This window comes from Monopterus albus, unplaced genomic scaffold, assembly GCF_001952655.1.
Source record: "Monopterus albus unplaced genomic scaffold, M_albus_1.0 scaffold307.1, whole genome shotgun sequence".
NCBI lineage: Eukaryota > Metazoa > Chordata > Actinopteri > Synbranchiformes > Synbranchidae > Monopterus > Monopterus albus.
In genome coordinates this window covers 770,553-787,040 of record NW_018128187.1, presented here as the reverse complement: position 1 = coordinate 787,040, position 16,488 = coordinate 770,553, and the positions used below count along the sequence as shown (strand labels likewise).

The 16,488-nt window shown below is 37.7% G+C and overlaps 1 long non-coding RNA gene across 1 annotated transcript; it reads left to right on the top strand.

Annotated features, from left to right (window-relative positions):
- The first annotated feature begins 5,723 nt into the window (after positions 1-5,723).
- LOC109973838 (uncharacterized) lies at positions 5,724-11,938 on the top strand. Its single transcript, XR_002276883.1, has 3 exons — positions 5,724-5,828; positions 10,844-10,931; positions 11,473-11,938. It is a non-coding gene; the product is annotated as an uncharacterized LOC109973838 (long non-coding RNA).
- The last annotated feature ends 4,550 nt before the right edge of the window (positions 11,939-16,488 follow it).

Below are 16,488 nucleotides of genomic sequence, written 5' to 3'. Positions count from 1 at the left end.
GAGAGAAGAAGTAATGAGGAGACTGTGCATCGACCTGTGGAAGAGGTAGGTGGAGCTGAGGGAGTCCAGGTCCAAAGGAGAGGTCCAGGATAAGTGACAGGAGACGCTAGAACTATAAGAAAACAAGACGTGGAAAACTGGAGACAAAGATATAATCTGACATGGAATGAAGGCTAACAACTAGAAAGAACCAGCAAGGGAGTGAAGGGAAAGCCGAGTATAAATAGGGAGTGACAAAGGAGGCGCAGCTGAAGAGTGTCAGAAAATCAGGACAGGTGTGTTTAATCAAGAGAGTCAGTGAGAAGGAGCAGACTAGAGCGAGAAAGAGAGAAGAGAGGAAGGTGCAGCCGGGCAAACCTGACAATTCCACCGTTGCCTGCTGGGATAACTTCATAAATGTAAACTGTATGTACTGTACTAGCAGTTATTTGCACAAGAGATAGAAAATCTCTAATTTCTAAAAGTGATAATGATATAAGCATCCTGTTTAGATCTTGGTGGTCAAAGGTCAAGGTCACAGTGACCTCACCTCTGTGCCATTTTGTTGAGCACAATATCTCAGGAATGCTTTGAGGGGTTTTCTTAAAATTAAGTACACTTAATATCTTTTATTAAATTTCTTCTGTCTGAGGCTGTACAGAAATGCATATAAATTGCATCTTGATTGGTTGGTGGATGCACACAGCTTTGTAATAACTTCTGTCATTACAAAAACACTTTATTGAAATAATTTACTTAAGTCTGGAGATCTTGTTTAGACCTACGGCACAGATGTAACCAAATCAATATATGCATCTGTATTCATTGTCTGCAAGCTGCCTAAGTATATTGTAAAATGTAATGCTTTCTTTTACTTTAGGTATTAACACTGGCATGTGCCACTTAAACTGCTTCTGGTGTATGCGTTCCCATCCTTTCCTATTCTACATCTGGTTTGACAAAAATGGAACAGATCCCCCAGGAGGAGAATTTACAGCCTTTTAATGTGAATGTTGGGAACAGAAAGAGAAGTTTACCCCAACAGCTTTATGAGATCCGCCTGCCTGGCTGCACACTTACTTAGCTCTCCGGTGCACACACGCATACACACACACACTCATCTGTGTGGTCCTTGTACTGTACCAGTTTGGTTTGGCATGTGGCAAATGCAGAATGTGAAGGATGCATGTCGGCAGTGCTATAATCAGAAATGTCATAACTGCTGCTCTGTAGTTCCATCAACCACATCAGTGTACCCTGAAAGGTTGGTCTGACTCAAGATTGCGGGCTGAATAAATATACTTAATATTAGAACAGCCGTGAATAGTGCACCAAGGGCTCTTGGCTTCATTACAGTGGTTTCTGTGAATAGTGGCATGGGACGTTCCATCTGGAGAGCGAATCCCACTGAGTTGTGGTTGTTCAGCTTTGTAGTGTTTAAAAATTTGAGGTAAATTTTGGATTTGCTGCACAAAGAGAAATTAACATACTTGTTATATTACAAGTTAAAGATATGGAAACATCCCATCACATCACATGAACATAGATTCATGCAGTGTTACTGTATATAAGTAAAGTCATTATATTTCTTAGGAGTTCAAATATAGAAACTAAAATATATAAGTAAAGTACTGGGAGCTTGATATTTAATGTTTCATCCAATATAATAAATATAATGAAACATATGTGTGAAAAGCTTTGAAAAAGTGAATTCTGAAATCATACATTCAGGTTGATAGTGGTGAAAATGTAAAAAGAAGAACATTAAAAAGACAACAGATGACATCTGGGGCCATATTAAGTACAAAGCAAAGCAAGAAGTTGGAAACAAAGTGTTTTCTCATATTGCAGTTAAATTTACCACATCTACAACAGGAAGAGCACAAAGCACAACAAAGCTGAATATAAAGTCTTTAACAATTCTGAATGATCCATCTTTAAAGAGAAGTGCACCAAACAATATTTTTGTATTATGTTCCTTTTGTAAAGGTAAACAGGGCGTGCATGAGATTTGTTGCTAGGGAAGCACGTGTTACCACAGATTTTTTATTCTCATGTTGGAAAGTACCAATGATATTTAGAGACCTTGTAAAGTAGTGGGGGGGCAGTAAAACCATCTAATGCTTCTGCACCTCTCTGCTGGACTGCAGTATCTGAGTGTGCTTGTTTGTGTGTGCACCAAAGTAGCTATAGTAGTCATGTGTCTGTGACTGGACTTCCTGTTTTCACCCTTCCTATTTACTTCCCCTGGCTTCTAATTCTTGTCATGTTTCTTCTGTCTTTCTCTAAATGTTACTCTTGTCCTCTATATTATAAAGTTTGTCTGTTAGTCTTTATAGTTTTCATTTTAAATTTTCAAAAAGGTAAACATCTGATACTTTCCAGCCCATTTAATGCCAAAGCATCCATTAGAAATATATTCTTCTTATATCATATATCTTATGATTTATGCTGGAACACACTGTGCACAGATCACCAAAATCCCTGTTAAGTGAAATTTCCTTCTGTGGGGGATCATTTGCAGCCAACCACCTGGGTTAAACCATTTTCCAAATACCTTTGGAGCAGTGCATGACTTTAAAAAAGGCTTTTGGGAAATGCCACTTCTCTAAACATTCTCCTACAGTACAAAGGGGTTAGGTTCTTTTACATGGGCTCCTGTAACTGAGACCCGTAAGAGATCTAAAGCATCTGCGCAGGTTGACACATGCAAAAAAAGAACTTGTAAAACACTGGATGACACATGCACACTGGTAAAATAAGTACTCAGATCCCTTACTTAAGTAAAAGTAGCAATACCACAGTGTAATAATACTCTGTTACAAGTGACGGTCCTGCATTCAAAATGTTACTTAAAGTAAAACATACTTAAAGTACTAAAAATAAAAGTACTCATTATACAGAATGCCACATTAACCATTAATGTTTAGCATATTATTGAACTATAATTACTAATGCATTATTGTGTTCATCACATTAAATGTTGCAGCTGATACAGGTAGAGCTAGTTTTAACCAGCTTATATGCTTGAAGTACTTTACATACTGCTGGGTAGCTTGTGAATTTTTTGCCAGAGACCAATAAAGTCTTCTGATTATACTGTAATTTTTGTATTAATCCAGTTCTGAAGAGTAACTAGTAATGTTATATGAAATAAATGTAGTGGAGTAGAAAGGATAAAATTTGCCTCTAAAATTAGGTGAAATCAAAGTATGAAGTAACAGAGAGTGAAAATACTCAAGTAAAGTACAGATACCTCAAAATTATACTTAATTAAGCACAGTACTTGAGTAAATGTACTTTGTTACTTTCCACCACCGCACTTACACACATCAACAGATTATTCACTGACAGAGATATGGGAGATTTTTGATGATCTGTGAGTAGAAACTCAGATAGGAATAACTAAGTCAAGATTTATTCTCGAGTAAAGCGTCTGTTTCGACACATGTGACTACTTAATTATAGTCTTAGGCGGATTTGGCTCTAAGAGTGTGTGTATATATACTTAACTTTTCTCAGTGGTTTCTCTGTGTATATGCTTTCATACTGTGGGTTACATGACAAAAATCTGCACAATGCACAAGCATCCTAAAGCAGGACTGAATCTTGGACTATTATAATCTTCAGTATTTTTGTTTCAGGTTAGTCACAGTGAATTATATTCAATTTATATGCAGAAAAGTGCATCACCAATTTTCCATACAAAACTGAATTCATGCTCCTTTAATTAGTGCTCCTGCCCTAACTATAGCTTCTCCAATTGCAAATTGCAGTGAATTGTTTTTCTTTCACAGTTTCTGTGTAATCTGGATCAGGTCTGTTCCATTAGAGTCTTTTCATATGGTTTTAATTTGAAAGGCATATATATCAGACTGAGGTTCAGTAGCTGTTCCCTCTCTGTCTATAGTGGTTCACTAGATGTGGCATTAGGTCATAGCTTGTGCCATTTCAAGCATAACTAGGCGTTTTTTTTTTTACTGCCTCCCATGAAAACAGGACTTGAAGTGCACACATATGTATGCGTTTGACATGTGCAAACACGCTGCCTTGTCCTCATTTGGCCTGTGTGTGAGGACAACCCTTCCTCCATTGTACTGTGTGGCCAGAAGTACACAGGACCCACGTGCAGAAAGTACCACAACACAGGACTGATGATGGAGCAGCAATTTTCCTGTTATATTGTTACTGTTATACTTCTCTTGCCTCCTTCTTCTTCTTTTCTTTCTGGCTCATTCAATTTTCCTTCCTCTGTCATTTCTAACTCACTCACCCTTTCATTCATCATCATCTTTCAGAGACAGTTTCTCTTTTTTCTTTCATTTACTTTCACATATCCATCTACACTCTTTACCCTGCATTTGCACACATGCACATTTACACAGGGTAGGTTTATTTATACAGGTTAAGATGTCTGAGTATGCAGCAATGCCCTGTCTACAGCTATAATGAAAATTAAACAAAATTTTGGGAGCAGACAAACTGAACACATTAGTGTATTAAAAAAAACTGTTACAGACATATTATTTAGAAGTTAATTCATTTGAGTTTACAGAGTGATGTGAGTACTTCTTTAGGTGTCTCTGTAAATAATTCTCAGAAATAAAAAATGTACTTTATGCCTGTTACCATCTTTTATTAAGACGATATTGTGAGGATATCAACATAGTTCACAGCACACTGAATTTCAACACAAGCACAGCAGCGGATGGCCCTCAATAACCTCTATGACCAAACACCGCATATTATTCAACTCCCTTTATATTAACAATGTCTTTACATACTGTTAAAACACTATTACACATTCCTCATTACCCACTTTATGGGCTCAAACATAGTGATGAATGTGCACTCTTCTTAGGAGTAGCATGGTTGTTAGTACCAGTAAGGGTATGATAATATTTTCAGGGAAAATATTTTTCTCCTGAGGCAAAGTTAGCTGGAAGCACTTACACTTTGCTGACTGACTTGGCGTTATTGCAGTAAATCTGATTCCGAGGATTTTTCCTCACTGGCACCTAGTACAGTCACTTTTCTGACTGCATTTTGCTGCACAAAACAAGACTTATTGGATCAGCTTTAGTGTTACAAGAAGTTTGAAGTGTAGCCAGTGGAGAAGGTCTGCCACTGTGGCCTGGAAAGCAGGAGTCAACATGAGGCATTTCCAGCACAGTGTGGTCACTAATTGTATTTACAGCTGGTTCAGGACCAGCTCTGCCAATAAGTCTGTAATGGAGACATAGTTAATGGGCAGATAGGGTACACTGTCAATTTAAATTTACTTGAGCTGACCTATTTGGCCTTTTTTTTGTAGATTTTAGTAACACCCTGTAAAAGAAAAAAGTGAATGATAAATAATTAATTCAAAAGCTCAGAATTTAATTTAAATATTTAAAAATCTATTGTCCAACACCCTCCTTTTTTGAACTTCATACCCCTGGTTTGTAAATCTGTTTTTTTTTTTTGGTCAAACCTTTTGATGACCCTGGTGATATCATTAGGATCATATTCTAAGAAAGCTCCCCTAGAAATACAGAAATAAAATTTGATCTGGAGACCAATATCACAAATCACAAATTTCAACTCTCTCTCTCAAGGGGCTTTGCAGTCTGTACAGCAGAGGACATTGTACAACACAGCTTTTATGAGTGAAATTGGTGGAGTGCCCGTTTCTCAGCAAATACAAAGCCAGCAATTTTTTCCAAAGACTCAGTATTTTATTTTTCTGTTTTTCAGAGACATTTCTGGAGCTGAATCACCGCTCTCAGGAGCCACTTGGAATTCAAATTTGTGACTAGCTCCTGGGCAGTATTGTTCATCAAAAGCCCACTTCCCATCCAGCACATATGGTATGTACTGTGAAATATTTGAGTGTACACGTTATCATCAAGTCCTCCAACTTATTCGACCCATATGGTTGCTTGTCCCTTCCCTCTCATATGACCCATCGTGGTGTATTGTTACTTAGCGCTCCTACGGTTGCGGGAGGAATAACAACTCTGCCAAAATCAGGATTATATGTCCCACTGCTAAGCCTTATGTACCTTTGTCATCATGGAAACAGCCATAAACACAATGCTAGTTAGCAGGCTAGCTACTGAACTCTGTTGTCTTTGAAACTGTTAAAAATATGATGCTACAATTATGAAATGGTCATGGTTTCACAGAAAACAATTAGTTATGATTAGGCACAAAAGCTACTTAGTTATGCTTTATTTAAGGACAAAAATTTTTGAAAGACACAAACCACACACCAGAATTGAATACAGACCTCCTGAGGGCAAGTCCTGTGTTGTGTATACCTAGCCATACACCCCAGCCTCCTCCTCTCTCACTGCAGACGTTGTGCCTCTGTATACTTACTCCTTTCCTTGTGTCATAATTAATAGCAGTTGCTAAACTATAACAGATAACATTTGGTGTACCTAACATAGGTCTACCTTTATTTGAGTTGAGTATGCCTGTTCCAGGATCTCAGTGCTGTTTCTGCTTACTTATTACAAACCACGCCTTCTAAAAATACCTGGAATATTTAGCTTAATGTTCAGCATATTTGTTGCATTAGAACTGCAGTCCTTCAAAATGTGATGTGACAGCAAGAGAGTAAATGAGGGAGCAGTGCCTTGTCTTATTATACTGTAGTGATGTGAATGTGTTTCTACATACCTATGTGCATGTTTATATATGTCTGTGTACGTGTGTTTGAGAGCACATATCTAAGTGTTGACATTCGAGGTGGGCTCATGTTTGTTTTGAATATTCCATTCAGTAGTGAGTCTAAGCTCTGTCTATGTTAGACTGTATGTGGTTCTACATGGCTGTAAATTGGAGCTGCTTTAGACTGTAGACTCTTCAGACACTCTCAGCAGTGTTCTTGAGACATGTTGGCATTTTGTCACCACACTATGCATTTGTACATAGGCTACTCTGCATATTTACTTTTTGGCACATTTGATAACTGGTTATGGACAGATGATAACAAACTATGATGATAATGGTAAGATGCTTTGCATTGAGAGCTAAAGCACATATGATGAGTAGGAACTGAAGATATTAGTTTATCCTAAAAAAAAGTCCTTACCTACTGTAGGATATATTTTGTTGTGTGAAATCAAAATGCAATAAACATATCATACCATCTTTGAAACCTATGCAAATTCTGAAAAGGATGCAGTGAGGATTTAAGTACTTGTGAAGACAGTATGGCTTGTTTCCTTGTGAGAAAAGGCTGGTTTTGATTTGGCTGTTGAGATGTTTACAAAATGACACATGCTAGATTATTCCCTACATCCAATGAGCTCATAATTAGAAAGTATAAACAGTAACGTAATTCAAAAGTGGTCCATTTTATTAAAAAGTTTCCAAAAACCACAATATATTTTATGTAAAAGATAAAAATACAGTATTAGCCTTTAGTAAAACCTACACTCATACAGTACATGTTTATGACAGTGAACACATAAGTAAACTATTGTCTCGCTGAACTGGAAGCTTGTAATTTTTCCCATTACAAACATCAGGTTACAACCTCAGCCAATACCAGCCCTGATTGATTGCTGATTAGGTATGAGACCCCTGGAAGACACAGCTGTCTGTCTGTGTGGGTTACAGTGGTTGATGTTGTTGTGAAACAAACATTTTTACTTGAGGATTTAGAAAAAGAAAAGTTTCCACAGGTAGACACACAGTTTGGCATCTTGGTTCTCATTTTATTTCCATTCCAAGATTTTTCTCACCAAAAAAAAGGGCTAGGTTTCTTTTTTATATAGTGATTGTAAAAAATGTCAGAATATATTAGGCAGACAAGAGAGAATACAATTTCTAAGGAGAGATGGTTGGCAATGCTGTGGAATAGGTCCTCCCATCAGCAAAATTTCACAAATACCAAGGTTCAAATGCCCTTAAGGTCTCCACTCAAGACACCAAGGACACTGGGCTTGCTGTTACAGAGGAGAACACAAAACCACATGCCCATAAACCCACACACAGACGCACCCGCACACCATCCAGACATCCCTTTGAGCCTCCTAAGGGGTGAGTCATCAGAGATCTGATGTGGTTAATGGCGACTAGTGTTTCCATGCTTGTTCACATTCTGCCGTCACAGCCACCTGGGAATAGATATGAGGAAAAGCTGCATTTAGCTGAGTCATGACAAAGTCTACTTCATTCCCATGAGTTTTCCCCGAGATTGCTAAATGATTGAAAGAAGGCATCTGTTTCTAGTGAAACAAAACATGCTGGTTGTTTGTGACATCAGAATATATTTCCAGTGACTCAATTTTACAAGCATCACAGCAGCAAAAATACATGAACAGAGGCACAAATAAATACCTTTAAATACCACAGACATGATGGACATTCAGTGTATACCGTAAAATGGGATGATAATAATAAAAAACAAGAAAACTATATAAATTAACATAAATACTAACTAGAAGGTGTATAGGCAGAAAAAGTCACAAATAAAGTGAAGAGCCAATGAAGCTACAACTAAAAGAAAACATAAAATCACATTCACAAAATGCACTTGTCATATCAATTTCTGTACATACTATATTATATATTTTTTGTCTTTCTCTGTCTTTATATATGCATGTGTGTATCTGTGTCTCTCTTTCTCCCTCCTTCCCTCTCTCTGTCTCTCTCTCTCTCTCTCTTTCTCACTCACACACACACATTCACATACCTGGAAGAGATTGTGATAAAATCAGATGATTGCATCGCAGACGTCTGCTGTAACTAAAATTCCTGTATTCTTTCTGATAAGTTACCAGACCAGTGGTGGTATGTGCATTGCTTCAATCATATACAAGTACTATGCATGAAAGACTAAACACTGACCAAATTCGAGGCTGTGTGAAAAGTAATCCATGAGTGTGTCACATGTTTTATCATCAGATATGCATTTTCAAAGCCCATTAAAGATCTCAGTCAAGTCTTTATTTGTAAAGCCCCATATCACGAATCACAAATTTGCCTTAAGGGTCTTTACAATGTTTACACCACCCTCTGTTCTTAGAGCCTCAACTCAGATAAGTAGTTGTCTACTTGACTCCACCTGATGGCGTAATGGTGTTGAGGCAGGCGTATTGCGTTGTGGTCGCTGCCGGTTCCTGGACTGAAACAGTAACCATATGGCAGCTCCCCAGCTAACTACAGTAAAGCTAGGCCTCGTCTTTGTTTGATCAGTCGGTAGAGCTTGTGGACAGGCAGTAATTTTGTGTCTGTTAAAGCAATTTAGTCAAAGACGTGTGGGACGTTTTGCAGTCATCTTCAATTTAGTGTGACATGCAAATACTAGATGAATAGAGTGCTATAATCAGCAACTTTTCCATGTCAGGAAGCTTGAGACGAACTTTAAATTTGACCCTGTATCCTATAACTCATACAAAGTTCATTCTAGGTCTGGAGCTTTTTCAGAATGTAAAGCTTATTATATTATAAAAAGTCAGTTATTGATATAGTTCCCGACTCCTCCAGTAACACAGACACGTGTTGAACCACATCAATCACTCGTCTCTAAATGAGAACCAGATGAAGCATACTGAACAAATAAAATGGCCTGGAACATCAAAATGTGTAGTTATGTGTAGATCTTTTGTGTTGTGGCAAAATGGCTCACCATCATGGCCCAAACTCACCAATTTGTGTTGCTCCTTAGTGTTTGGCCTACCTAAGGCAACCATTTTGGCTTTGAATACGTCAGTTTTGCTTATATAAATGAGGGTATCCTGGACTAAAAAGATGTGGCTCTAGCTGCAAAAATGTTAAATCTAATCCTTTTGTAGTGTTTTGTCTTCCACCCTCAAGTTATCTGGCACTCAGTAAGACTCTGGTCGTGTTTTCCAGTATACTCATCAAAGCAAGGAATAAAGATTCTCTGAGGCAATAAATTATTCCTGTTATACTGGCAGATGACAACACAAATTGTGACCATGTACTGAGGGAAGGTATTAGTTGCAAGCTGATATGGGAGAAGAAAGACTGCAATATTTTTGTGTCTTCACAACAGCTAGCACTCTGTTGTATCTTGTTAGTAGACAAGAGGGATGGTCAGGAATGCAAAACGAATGTGGGGAACGTTCATGCCAGCACGAATGGGAAGGACTGCTGAATATCATAATCTGGAAGATACTGACAGTGAAAGAAAAAGATGGAGAAGTTGTAAGACAAGGCCGACAATATTCAATTTTCTTCTTAACATAAACAAATGCCTTGAAAAGACCAACATGAACTACTGTATGTATCAGTCCACCTGTTTATGGCTTTCAGCCTTAAGCCCATTTGTTCCTACTGAAGACAAGTATCTTTAAAAATTTATTTAATGGTTTCATTTTCTAAGGCAAGATCCTAAAGTAATTTCCTAAAACACCAGGGTGCTGTAGTTTTTAGTTTTTGCCAAACATTACTCAAATAGGATCATGTAGTTCATTAGTTGGTAATTATTTCAAGCTGTGGATTAATGCACATTTTCTGAGCTAATGATTATTTCTGGCAGCAGTGGCCATGTTAATTATATTAACAGAACACATCTCCCAGTGTAACAATGTTTTTTTTTTACTTTATTGCATTGATGCAGCTGAATAAATTGTGTATTTTTTCAGTTTTTAATAAATTTGTTTTTTTGGGTTACTGAGTGTAATTTAATGACTGCAGATGAACATTTTATCTACCACACAATAGATTGTGCAAAATGTGAAGGGATATACATAAATACTTTCTTTAGATTCATATTAATTTTTGTGGTTGACTTTATATGATCTTCTGTTTTGAGGTTCATTTCTTGATTTCAAATGGTCTTGTCTTGTCTCATTTCCTTTTCTTTCCTTCTTTTTGAATCCTCTTTCTGGATGGGTCTCAGCTCGAAGTCTTCCATGGCAGTGATAGCAAAGCATGCACTCTAAATCCATAACAAATCCACTGTAAGCTGCTGCTTTTCACTGAGAGAGGTGTGTATTATCTGTTTATGTGTGTGGTTTTGTGATATAATTTTAAAGGCATTATGTGTAGCAACTTTCTTCTGTTGCATCTTAGTGTCTCTGGGAGTTATTAAGCCTCAGCCACTGCCACTCACTTTCTCTTCCAATTGAAATAGCATGCACATAAACAAAACTGACAGGGGAAGTAATGCTAAATGAACTAAAACTGACCAATTTTACAGGGAAATCTGTGATATATGCACCTGCACATTCATCCAAAACTGAGTGTCTAATTCCTTCTAATCCTTGCAGACTCAACTCTTAGTGAATCTGAGCAAAATAAGAATAAATTATATCATTCTTTAAGCACTAAGCATGTCACCAAGGAAGCTTTCATCTAACACTTGAAAGGAAACTGAACTTTCAAACACAGCTGTATCCATTTCCAGATATCTGTCCCATATTATTTCTGTATATAAATCTGTCTCACCCAGAATTACCTTTGCCCTCACTATTACCCCCACTCTATTTCTTTCTCTGCCTAAATGTCTTTGTCTTTCTCTCTTCTCAGATGTCTGTTCACCAGCTGCGCTCAGATGGCTGAGAGGGGTAGATGGGATGGGTTTTTATAAAGCGTGCACAACCACCCACGCAGACGTGCATGCATACATACATGCATTGAGTCTTGCAGAGTGACCTGCATCAAAAGGGGTCCAGGACTTTTGTCCTGGAGTTTAAACAATTCTCCCTGTTCTCTCTTTTTTTTCATATCTTTTCAATGTCTGTGACCAACATCAGTAGGAAACAGATGTCCCTTGTTCACAATTAACTGCAGACAAACATGGATTATGGTCAGTGGTGGTCAGGAATTTGGCTATTTTTATGTTCTAATCCAATTAGTGTTTCTGTTTATTGTGACTAATGTGAAAATGATTAGACTTCAGCTTCTGGCCCAGAGAATGAGGGTAGTTGATGGTACAAGATTTAGGCTACCACGCAAAATTTTTTATAATTTTCGAAACAATGGCTCATTGCTTTCAGAGACATACTGTAATCAAACGCAGACTTCTCATTTATTGAAATGACAGCTGTTGCTGGCAGAATGTATTAGCTGCAGCTATAGCTAATTAAGCTAGTGTTCATTCCAGTTGGTTGAAAGTGCTGCCTCTGGTTGACTTTTTAATTGTTAAAGTAGCTTCAACTTTTGAGTCTCTTGTATTACATACACTCGAGTTATAGAGATAATCATCTGCGTTTCAGAATCGAAACTTGCTGAACGTTTTAATCCCATACCGTCAGTTCATAAGACTCACCCAAATTCTGAAGGTATTTCCTGAATCCTCATAGACTCTTCTAACAATGAGGAATAAAAAAAAATTGGTTCAGTCCAGGAAGAATATAATTGCAATCAATTTCCTGGGTAAAACAGTTACTTTTCTGTTAAGCTAAAGTAGCAACAGGAAATGATGTCATCACTCTCACTTTTTTTGTTAAAAATTGGCATGAATATATTGTTGTTGTTGTTATTATTATTATTATTGAATATATTGTTACAAATTAAGTGAAATTATTATTGAAATGTTTAAAATAACACAGTCACATAGTTGAGCAGCTTTCACACATAGACAATTAAAAAAAATAAAATTGTATTTTAGGTATAGTAAAGAATGGAGCAGAAAGCATTTTATTCTATTTTGAGTCTTAGTTTATTGTACTTACTTGGACAAGCAAGACAGTTATTCGCAGTGTATCCAGACTGTATTGTTGCCATGGTGACAGGAGGGTGGCGTGTTGGCAGCTACTCTGACTCTAAGCAAACCATGACCAGACAGTGCTTTTGTGGGTCTTTGGGGTCATGGGGAAGATGGACTGAACAGGTTTCAAAGGATGTGAAAGACGCTAGGCCTCATGAGTAAATATAGCTCTAGTGTGAGATGAGAATACTTTGAAGTGTGTGTCTTTGCACATCAGAATTACTTTCCTGTAGTATCCCGGCCCAGCTCCTCCTGACCGTTACTCTGAATTCCCCACCAGTGAGATGATAAATGATCAACTCACATCATCAGTGCAGGAAAGGGTTACAGACATGAAAGAATAAATTGTTTGGACACCTCTACAGCTTTTTGCTGACACTTAGCTTTTTTCTTCACACCTTCCTATCAGCAGCCTACCTCCCCTTCTTCTGCTCTCACCCATGACCTTAGACCTCAAAGCCCTTGGCAGGGTCATTTGAGAGTCCATATCGGAAGGCTATAAATCTTACAAGGTCAAGCAGATTTGTGAGTTTAGCTTCTTGACTTCAGCTTCACTGACGCTGGACCTCTTTATTTTTAAAGGGTCTATCAGCTGGTGGGAACCAGAGTACAGCTTGTTCTCCAGGAGAGAGTAAATAAAAGTTTATATTATGAGAAGGATAAGGATGAAAGATGAGTTGTAAGATGTGCACTAAGTTATCTTGCTCTTAGTAAACAATATTCCTTCAACCCTGCCAATATTACTTCACTGTGAATTTCAAAAAACCGATAAATTCTGTGTCAAGTTCATTTATTTAGTCCATTATCTCACATATAATGTCTCTCTGGACTTTACAGCCCACATCAGCGACATTTCCAGACCCAACCCAAACTCCCAAATTAAAGATAAACTCCACAGAATTTTGGGAGATTAATAACACCCCCTCTAAGGCTATTTCACAAGTGGGACAAACAAACATTATAGCACAAGGAGTAATGTAAGTCCCATAACTTGATATTAGAGATAAGTCCCTGTTGTCCACTAGCAGTTATAAATTGTTCAGGCACAAGCAGGGACTGCTGAGGGACTGAGTATGGACAGGGCTGTGTGGGTGTATAACTGCAGTGCCCAGCAAAGTGCAGTGGGGTACAGGGAAAAAAGAGCACTGGTTTGTGTGACACATCTAAAAAACTTGTTATACTAACCCTAACAAATTAATAAGGTAACAAGTGTCTTATAGCTTTTTTTAACACTATGTTTACCATTGACTTTATATAAAAGATGGATAAACCCACCATGACATCGCCCATTGTTTTTCTGAACAGCGGTCTTGAAGCTCAAGTGTGGCCATTGCCATACTGGTAGCGCTTCACTCCACCTGCTACATCTAATACAGAAATAGGCAAAGAAGTGGTGCGTGAGTGGTCCTCACTAGACAGCTAGTGGCCAGCCACCTGTGGTGGGACCCTCCCACCTGTCATTCAAAGCATCCACACCCTTAATTATGTGTAACTTTTAGCTTCAATATAATTTAAACAGGCGAGTTATATAAAATGTCACCCCCCGTACAGTTGTCATGGAAGGGGGAATTAGTTATAGAGATCAAAATTTTTTTTGTACCAACATGTTTATAATTAGGCATTTTAACATGGGAGCCTATGGAGTTTGACTCCCTTTTTGTGGCCATTCGAGGAACTACAGATTTTAACACTTTTATTTGCTTCAGTTCTCAGCCTCAGCCAGAAGTCGGAATTTCCAAGTTTCCAGTCAGAAATTTCAACTGGAACACCCCCAGAAATCGAATTTTCAACTCAGAAGAACTTCACCAACCCTGACCTCCTAATCCAAGATGGCTGCTCCTCCCATTAGCATTAAAATATAGTAATATACTTTTTTATTAGCACTTAGGTCTTATTTGTGTTTCATTAAAACAGTCATTCACACAATATGTACTGTCCAACTTCTATTGGCACGGAAATTTGGTTCATGCTCGGATGGGGTAAAATTGACTCTGTTTAGAGCATATTGTTCCTCTTTGTACACTGCCCACCTATGGTCTAATTACAAAAAAGGCAGTCTTCGGAAATTGACTGTGGCTTATAATGATGCCTTGAGACTATTATTGAGGCCTAGATGTGTGAGTGCCAGTGAATTGTTTGTGTCACTACGAGTTAGTACTTTATCAGCTGTTTTAAGAAACCTGATGTATAAATTTATCTGTCGCTTGAATAGCTCAGAAAACCACATTGTTTTATTGTTGACTAACACTGCATATAGTGACATGCGATATACATCAGTACTCTGGAGACACTGGTATACTTGCCTCTTAAATGGATAGTAGTGGACTGGTTGTTGTTTTGTGGTGGTTTTATTTTTTATCACTTTTTATTGTTGTTTTTATTGTTTGTTGTTTTTTTGTTGTTCGGAGTCTGGACCTTGAGTCTGCAATAAAGTCCTATCTATCTATCTATCTATCTATCAACATGTTGCTACAGCGTTTGTATGTGCAAAATACCACATAATGCATCATTACAAACTGGTATTGCTAACAACAGCTAACAGTGGCTAATGTAGCTTGTAAAGGTATTATGGAATGCCCCATTAGTCCAAGCTAAAGAACAGTTAGAAATGTATTCTAATAAAAGGATAAACAGCAGGCAAAGGTTTTAATTCCTGTAAGAGTTGGGATGACAATGAAGGTCGACAACTTAAAGCACAAAAAAACATTTACACTTTGATATGTTGTGCACAGAGAGAAACTCGGGTGTAATTTGGTAAGAATTTGTGAGTCCTTTTTAAAATCTGCACTGAACACAGAATTTTGACATCCTTTGTTTGATGGCGCAACTCTGCAAAAAACCCACAAAAAACAACCCCTTTTAAATTTGTACAATTTCAGCTTCAGGCTCTTGACATCTTAATGCTCTTGACATCATTTACCTTTCAACAAGTATGAACCACAAAACAGTTTCCTCTCTGCACATCAAGCAGGCAAACTTTCACAAGGGAAATGCTTCATCAGCACAACAAACAAGTATAGTTCTTTCTCACTGAGGCATTCAGGCCATATGTTTGTAAAAAAAAAATACACAATACAAACCAAAAAAAGCAAGCTAAAAACAAAGAAGTTCTCTGCAGATCCCCAAAGTACACTTGATTAGCCATAGCCATCCATTGAATGACAGCAGGAAGGCCAAGACTGAATGCAAGAGAAAAACAGAAACAGAACAGAGAAACTAAAGAGTGGAATATTAGGAGGAAATGGGAAAAAGTTGGAGGAAAAGTGAGAGAGAGAATAAGAGGAGGGTTAAATTTTATAGTGTGGGTAATTTTTCCTATTTCTTCACAGAAATGCAAACACGTTGATGAAGTCGGTTCACAAGCCAGGGTTGAATGGATATCATCTGACCGCTGCGGTCACATCATGGCAATGGTTTACTTGACTGTAATTAAAATACACATTACTATGCAATTAGTTGTTCTGTTTTTAAATATTTTGCTCTGCAAACAACTACCTACATCTGTTTTCCAAATTGGGCCTGGAACTGAACACAGGCAAATGTCGGACCAGACAACCAGAAAAGGAACTAGCTTTTGTGCTGATTGGTAATGGTTGGATTGGAATCATTGGGTTGTCCTGCAGGTTAGATGGGGAATGTTGACATTGGCACTCCTGTCCTTCTGTAGAAAATTAACAGTCTGAGAAATTTCATGATTATGGAGTCATTGCTTTGGAATGATATCATCCAAAAAGGAAACCAGAATAGACTTAATATATTGAGTAATCAAGCATAGACATTTTGTGTTGAAGCATGAACATCACTCTCAATAATGACCAATTAAAGTAATTATA